General features: G+C 40.1%; 1 pseudogene; it reads left to right on the top strand.

The window, feature by feature from the left end:
• The first annotated feature begins 1,125 nt into the window (after window positions 1-1,125).
• Window positions 1,126-4,011, top strand: LOC119296856 (annotated as a pseudogene).
• The last annotated feature ends 4,955 nt before the right edge of the window (window positions 4,012-8,966 follow it).

Consider the following 8,966-nt stretch of genomic DNA (forward strand, 5'->3'; position numbering starts at 1 on the left):
TGATTGTTCCGGATGCGCTTTCGTTGAATTGATTAAATTAATATAAATATCTCCAAATTCCGCACAGATAATAATAAATAATCAGTTTATTTTCTTTATGAAAGAAAAATAACACGATCTAGAAAGCCCTACAAAGCACAATTACCAAACCTTTTGTTTTTCGTATACTCTTCCTACATAAAGGAAGTTCCTCTCTAGAGAAAAAGGGATATTTGCCGTCGCCGCCTCCGCCCGTCCGTCGCCGCCTCCTCTTGCGCTCGTGCCCGCCGGTGCACTTGCCTTCCAGCCCGCCTCCCTCCATCGAGATCCGCCCCTCATCGCCGTTAACGTTCAGAGCCGCTTGCCTCGTGCAGAGGTACGTCCCTCCCCCGTCCGCTTCCCTTCTCCGCCTTCCTCCCCTGTCCAACACCTCCGGTGCCGAGCCTAGCTTGGACGAACATCAACCGAAGCTGCAGAAGGGATCCTGATTGGATTGGTTTAAGGGGAAAAACAAGACCGATACACATCTACAAATTTTCAGAGGTGCCAAATCCCTAGCAGAGGTTCACGGTACCAGTAATGTAGATGTATGGGCGTTTTCGAGAGCTACTGTCCAGAATCGTGATGGCTTGGCTCATGGAGCTTAACTAATTAGATTGTAATGTTGGCAATCTAAAAAGACCAAGTCATTATAGTGTTTGGCACCCCTCTTGAAAAAAATTGCAATAGTTTTGCTCGTTGAAAGGATTAGAGTTCATCAGCCATGAATACTGTGATAACAAGCTTCAGTTTCAATGCTCTCTGTGCAAAAGGAATTGATATTTAAGGGATGTATCTATGTAGTGTGCTGCACAACTTCAGATTTGTACAAAGCTCTGAATTTGATTGCTGTGTCAACTAATTTACATTGTGCTGCAGAGCTACAACGACTATCTTTTGTGCTCTCTTGCTTGTTTGTTGCTATGTACATTGTTGCTTCAGAGCTACCACAAATATCATTGTTTCATGATTCTAGTATGCTAATCTTCACATAACTTTTTTCATGGCTTTGTTTCATTTTCCTTGTTGAATATAGTGTATAGTTTTATCTATATTGCATCATCATTTTTCGGACTGAAGGAACTCTGAGACCGCTGGACGTGATTCGGTCCCTCCTATTGGTAAGTAATTTTTCCATCTTCCCGTTCATTTCATCTTTTTTTGTTGACGAGCAACCAGATCTCGTTCTCTTGTCTTTTCTTCTTCTTATTACTAATAGAAGTCAGTTTCTGATGGAGTACTCTTTACTAATAGCAGTCGGTTTCCTTTTGTTATTTTTTCCATGTGTTGATTGCATCTCAGACCTCGACTGGGCGTTGAAGATGCATAGCAACAGGGCGAATTATATCACGCCTTGGGAGGTCAAGAAGAGGAGGAGGATGCACATGGCCAATGCACAAGATAGTTGCGGGGCCTCGATTCCGTATGAGATGATCATAGAGGTACTGCAGTGGCTCCCTGTCAAATCTGTCTTCCGCTTCCGGGCAGTTTGTCGCTCCTGGGCAACGCTGCTCTCCTCCGATGAATTCAGCCGCCTCCATATGACAGCAGCTAAGGTTGCAAGGCGGCAGGCACCACCACCCAAGCTGCTATACATCTCACCTACCACCACATTCGACTCCACCGCGGTCTACTCGTGCCCCTTCTCGCCATCATCATCATCGGGCCGCCCCAGAGATCGTGGGGACCTACTGTTCACCATCGACGGTGCCCGTGGCAACTGTGTGGAAGTAGTGACGCCCGTGCCGTGCCGCGGCCTCACCCTCCTCTACGACGCTATCGGCGCAGCTTTCTACATCTGCAACGCGGCAACACGAGCTGCTACGCGTCTGCCAGCTTCCACTGAGGAACGAGCAGCCAGGTCCGCTGCTGGGCTGGGGTTTGATGCCCAGACAGATGAGTACAAAGTGGTGAGGTTGATCAATAGGTTGTCTCATCAGCAGGACTTGGTGTGGTGTGAGATTTACACACCTGGAGGCCGCTCTGGGGATCGCTGGAGGCCGCCTGCCGGAGGAGTACCCTTGAGCTTGCATCAGTTTGTATATGCCGCTGTTACAAATGCGGAATTGAACAAATTACCTCCTGTGTTTGCCAACGGTTGCCTGCACTGGTTGATGAGACCCGCCTCTTTCACCACGACTCCGAGTGTTGCTGTCGTGTCCTTCTCGGTCACAGAGGAGACCTTCACATGTCTCCGGTCACCGCCCTTCTGGGTACCAGGAGCGCCGCCGATCAGGCATGGGTTGTCAGGAGAGCAACTAGTGGAGATGGATGACCAACTATGTTTGGTCCGAGATACTCGCAACACAATCCTTTATGCTAACGTTTTGGAGATCTGGAAACTGCCGGACTATAGCTCTGGTGACTGGTTACTGAGTCACCGGATCAATTTGTCGAGCCACCTGGCAAGAGATTTACGCGAATCACAAATTCTGAGAGTTATTGGATGTTTTGGGATCAATTCCAGCTCGCCAAGGAAGAAGATAGTCATCACTACTAGCAAGCACAAGATTTTCGACGAGTATCAGAAAATGGTTCACACGTATGACCCCAGGTCTGAAGCTCTAGAAACCATTCTTTCAATCATGGAGACACACTCAACTCCATATTATGGCCCCCCCTAGTTCAAGGTTTAGTTTCATTCAAGATACCCTTGCTCCGGTGCATAAGACAGATGAAGAGATAGCCTTGTCATCTGACCTGGCTAAGGTGACTGGAGAGATCCTACTCCGCCTCCCAGCTAAAGCAGTGATACACTCCAAATTTGTGTGCAAGCAGTGGTTCAGATTGATTGAGAGTGACAACTTTATTCAGTCATACTTTCAGCATAAGAACATGGACAAAAGACCTAAGGTCATGCTTGTGGTCAAGGGCACTGGACAATTGGGCTTCAGTTTTGCTCCCTTGAATAAATGCCTCCAAGAAGCTCCTAGTAACAGTACATTACTTGATACAAAGGTGGTTTGCTCCAAGCCTTGCCATGGGCTGAACTTGGTAAGCACCGAGATGAACGACTATCTCTGCAACCCATGTACAGGTTTCCACAAGGGCTACTCGCTTGGGCCAAATTTTCTGCAGAGAATGCCTAAAGCAGAAGAGCATGCTTTCACAGTCGGCAATAAGAATATTGGCTTGACTTTTGACCCTTTGACTCAACAACATGTTTTCGTGGCAATCTTCTATCGCCAGAAGGACTTCAAATCTCGTCAATATGACCTGACATGCAGGTTACGCTGGTGTGACTCTCGGGATCGCCCCCAACCGAGCTCGGTACCGCCTCTGCCTGTGAATGACATGCCACCGGCTTATGTGGAAGGAATGCTGTACTGGATGAGTGAGCCAAGGTTGGGACAGAGCTGTGAATGGAACATTGTTTCTTTCAACCTTGCTACAAGAATTTTTGATGTCGTCGCATGCCCTTCTTGGTTTGCAAGATGGAATAGCAGAAACCGCTGTCGTGCATTTGTTGTTGAGCTCGTAGGACTATTATGTGCTGCTCTAGCAGATCCAATGGCTGAAAAATTAGATGTATGGAAGCTAGAGCATGGCCAATGGGGCAGAGCATTCACAATTCACCTGGAAGCATATCCTGACTATTCCCTTAAGACAAGTGTTGTCGTGCCATTAGCTCTTGATCCCGCTTACGGGAAGGTCCTGCTCAACACTGGGAGGAAAATAGGGCTGTATGATCCAATAAATCAGACAATTCGAAGTTTGTATTCACTTGATCAGGTGCTAGTTGCCAGAAGTACTAGTCCACACCACAAGTTTCTTGATACGCCTTCAACTTCATCAGGGAATAGTTCGACATGCTCCAAAGAAGACTCAGCGGCGGAGATGAATAGTATGGACTCTAAAATGATTCCTTCTGTTCCAATGTTATATGAGGAGAGCTTGGCATCTTACACCCGTGTGGCCAAGAAACAATTGTTGTGGTGATGCATTTTTAAGGCACCTACCTTCTTTATATGAAACATCTATTTGTGATATCTTGCCTGCATGTTTGACAACTGAAACACCAAGCTTTGGTAATGTAATAGTATTAAACATTTTTTATTGTGAGTATATCATTTCGCTTTCTAAATATATTGACGTGTTCCAAATGTTTATGTTATCTGCACAAATAAGGGGGTAATCATATCTGTTATCTTTGTATTACGAATACTTCTGACAATGTTTTGTTATGTTTGTTGCTTGCCTGGTCTGCTCTTTTGCTTTACGTGGGAGGTGCCATGTTCAGTTTCTCATTGCTCCAACAAATGCTACTACTTTTTATCTGAAGCTTGTTAAATATGATGTGCGAGCTGTAAGACCCGTGCTCTCTTTTTCTCTTATCTGTAGAAGTGTTAGAGATTTAAAGATAGCGCCCAATTTTTCAGAAAACGGTTCGGCAGATCCAATGGCTCGCTCCGTTTCATCTTCAAGTGATTACGCTCGACGGCCTGGATTTACCTTACACTATCTACCATTTGTAATTTACTCCAGTACTGTTTAAGCTCTTACTGCGAACTAAGGCTTGAGAGAGATAGAACACTAGTAAAATCGTGTGACATTCATGTCTGAATTATGTGTTGTTCTCCTGTAATTGAGCTCCGATCTGACACGATGCACCAAGTTGACAGCATACAGACATACAGTAACCATAGTTTTATGTTATAGAGTACTTCCTGAGTGCACGTGCATTGCAACAGAGTATAGTTAGGTTGGTTCCGTCGTCGTAGTTAGTTTGTCGAAAATAGCAAACAATTGACCCACTGTTATCAGTTTATTTTCTGAAAACACAGGTGGTGAATAGTGTCGCGCTCCCCTTGCGCACCCAGAGCACCACCAGCCGCCACATCTGATCAGGACCTTCCTCGTTGTTCTACGTCCATTTTTCTTAAACCTAAAGAAGACCACATGGTTTTGATCAACTTGGCCATCATAGAACCAAATATCTCCACCAATCCAATCTGTTACAGGAGCAAGGAAAATATACTAAGGGTTTCCTTCTGTAAGCTGTAACCCACCATATAGGAACTGAACTAATCTAAAAAAGAGCAATTAAACCCCTTGCCAAACTTATGACATGTAACCCATATATTTCTGAAGAAACGTAGTGTTGGCATTGTTGACAGTAGGAAAAACAACGGTCTTGATATCAGGTACCAGGGAGCTCGTCCTAGACTGGAACTTTCCATATTCTATGACGAGGTGGCACCAATTTGACAGAGCAACATTTCCCAGATTCAAGACTAATGGATAGCATCGAGGGCTTGCGCTTAGGCTAGTTGTTGGACACAAAAATGTGCCTATGGCCACAATAAGCCAAGCATGTAGGAATTTGTCATCCACAACTCCTTTCATTGCCTTAATCATCTTGCACCATGTGTTAATCTCGGTTGTTCCCCCTTCTATTCCATACTATCAGAACTGATGAACTCTATTGCTTCTTTCTCCACTTCATAGACAACTTTGTATCCCCGTTTGGAAGCCCGGACATTCTATGCACACTTTTCCTGTCGACTGGCATTGGCCCCCTCTCGCTGACAACAATTTTCGAGCGCTGGTCATCAAAGCGCCTCACAACCACTTGCTTCGGCATGTTGGCATCTATGAACACTTAACTTCAGTAGTCCTCTGAATCCTACACTTATGATCCTTTCTCGCTGCTTGAGGTTCAAGCCAATGAATAAAAATTGGGTCATTTGAATTGATCATATAAGATAATGAATAAAAATTGGGTCATTAGACGGATGCCGAGAAAGAACTTGCTCTCAAATGAAGCATTTTGGCCTACTCGGACACCCTACGTTGAAGATGGTGTTTTTTTGGACATTCTTGAAATGAACCTAACTTTTGCCGGCAGATGGGCATGCCCATGCTAGGCATCCATGTCAGGTTTCAAAGAAAAATTTATTTATAAAAACATAATGTAAATATATACTTATTTTTTTAGTTTTAACATAACTAATAAAATACAATGGGATAAAATCATAATTTAAGATTCTTAAAAACATTTAAAAATATTAGAATGAAAAAAGAATAGAAAAATTAAAATTTAAAACAATTACTTAAAACTATTTTGGTATTCCAAACAATATTCCAAAATTTTGAACAAGTTTCAAAAAGAACAATAAAGTTCAAAAGGGAGAAAAATGAATTAGGGAAAAAAGAAGAAAAGGGAAAAATAGAAAGAAAAAAAACGCTTAGGCTATGGCCCAACAAGGCAAAGGCATCGCTCCCATCGGGCGCCTGTTGGACCGGCCTAACCGCTCGCGGATTTGAAAAAAAAAATCATCAAACGAAAAATGTTCCCAGACATGAAAATTTTCGGAGATTTTCAAAAAAGTTTAGTAATTTGTTTTTGCAGAAAAACCATTCCTGGTTTTGGGAACCTCAGCTTCACAGCCGGGTTTTTTTTTTTTGGTTTTGAGGTTTCTGGACGTGATTTTCTCTTTTTCTTTTTATCTTCTTCTTTTTCTCTCTTTTTTTGTTTTCTATGGCTTTTTTCCTTTTTCTGTTTATTTTTTCTATTTTTCATATATTCAAAAATTTGAAAATTTTGTTCAGAATTTCGAATTATTTTTTTCATTTTTAAAAAATTGATCATATTTTCAAAAAATATCTAAAATGTCTAATTTTTCATATTTATGAATCAATGTTCAAAACATTCAGAAAATATTCAGAATCTCCAAGTTTTGCTCAGGTTCAATTTTTGTTCAGACTTCTTAATCAAAGTGGGTACGATTTGCCAAAGATCCATATTGTCCTTTATACGACTTCTATCCTCTATGAATGAGTCAACAAGAAAGAAAAGATGCATAGATGACCTGAAGAAAAAAAATCATAAAACTACTGACACATCATCTCGTGTGCTTAACGGGAGAAACAAAAGAGAGGATATGACTATCCTGTGGGCGCACAACACATGATTTAGATTTGCGTCTCATGCGGCAGATGTCCCAGACATTTCCTCACGGCCACATTGCTTCTAGGCATCACTTTCTTGCTGTTGGGGCATGCGTCCAAGTTTCTGCGACTCTGGACCTAATTGGCCATTCTTCTCATCAAGAGTGCGATGATTTCTTTGCACCACACATTCCTATAAGGATGTAGCATGTTAGCATGGGATGGGAAAAAGGCTGGTCAGACTTTCTAAAGGAAAAACCAGTAGTATATTCGATCTTTATTTAAACCCTGAATTCAAAAAAAAAGTTCAGGAAATTAAATAAAATCTAATTTTTAATTTATAAGGATGTAGCATGTTAGCATGGGATGGGAGAAAAGGCTGGTTAGACTTTATAAAGGAAAAACCAACAGTACATTCGATCTTTATTTAAACCTTGAATTCAAAAAAAGTTCAGGAAAGTAAATAAAATCTCTTTTTTTTTAATTTATAAGGATGTAGCATGCTAGCACGGGATAAGGCTGGTTAGACTCTATAAAGGAAAAACTAACAGCACATTCGATCTTCATTTAAACCTTGAATTCAAAAAAAAGTTCAAGAAATTAAATAAAATCCGTTTTTTTCAAAAAATATTCACGAATAACTTTTTTATGAATTTTCAAAGGTTCAATAATTAAAAAATCCTTCAATAATTAGAAAATCTTCACGTGTTTAAACATTCACGAATTTTAAAAATTTCATAAATTTAAAAAGATCAAAGTTTAATTCATCAATTTTAAAAGAATTTAACGAATTTTCAAAAAATAAAAGGGGAAGAGAATAAAAAATTACAGGAAAATAAAAAGGGGAAATATAAAATATGTAAACTAGCAGAAAAGGGAAAGAAAGAAGATACATGGGTGAAAGGGAATTCCCTATTTGCTGCTCGCTGCGTCAAACTGTCGACACAGCGCACAGGCGAACCACCCTATCGCTCATTCATGAGCCGGCCCTTTATTTTTACATACGAGCATTCCGGTTTTGGGAATCTTCTAAAAGGTTCCCAAAACCGGTCATGAACCTTACAGAAGCTTCCTGAACAGGCTTTTCTTTTGGTTTCTGGTTCTTTATTTTTTTCTATTTCTATTTATTTTCTTTTTCAATATTTCATTTTCATTTCATTTTTTTCATTTTTCTTCTCGATTCATCATTTAATTTTCACAAAAATGCAAATTAGATAAATCACAATTGAAAATTGTTCACGAATTTGAAAGAAATGTTCTACTTTTCAAATAGTGTTCATATTTTTTTATAAATGATCAAAAATTGGAAAATGTTTGCGTTTCCACAATAGCAAATTTGTGTAAATGTTTGCAAATTTAAAATAATGTTATTGTTTTAAAAAATTCATATATTTTAAAAATTATTCATGTTTTCAGGAAAATGTTTTAAACTTCAAAAAAGTATGTCTTTTTTAAAATGTCCGTGCTTTTGAAAAATAATGTTAGCAATTTTGCATAAATGTTTTGTTTACAAAAATATTCGTAAATTTTGGAAAAGCTTCGTAAATTTAACAAACGTTCATAAATTTGAAAAATAGTATGTCACTTTAAAAAATGCTCGCAATTTTCCAAAAATATTTGTGTTCTCAAAAAGTGTTCGTAAAATTCAGAAAAATATGTATTTTGCAAAAAAAATGCTAACATTTTTTAAAGAATCTTTGCATTTTATAAAAAAACATTCAAATATTTGGAAAACATTTCGAATTTGAAAAATGTTCGTGTCTTTCAGAAGCCCATTTCACAATATAAATAATATTCATGTTTTCGAAAAAGTTCTTAAAAAAGCATTAACTACAGTATCCACGTACTATTCACTACCATGCCCGGGCCGGTCGCTGCAATATCGTTTTTATTTGGTACAACACGTCGTTCGGGTTGATTGTTCTTAAAAGTCAGTACTACTAGTGAGTGTGTCACCAAAGCTGATTCGGTCTAGTGGCTAGCAACACATGAACGACTACGGGACATCCTTTGTTCAAGTCCGAGTAACCGCTTGAGCCACAAGCACTCACTGTTGG

Source organism: Triticum dicoccoides, chromosome 5A, assembly GCF_002162155.2.
Source record: "Triticum dicoccoides isolate Atlit2015 ecotype Zavitan chromosome 5A, WEW_v2.0, whole genome shotgun sequence".
Lineage (NCBI taxonomy): Eukaryota > Viridiplantae > Streptophyta > Magnoliopsida > Poales > Poaceae > Triticum > Triticum dicoccoides.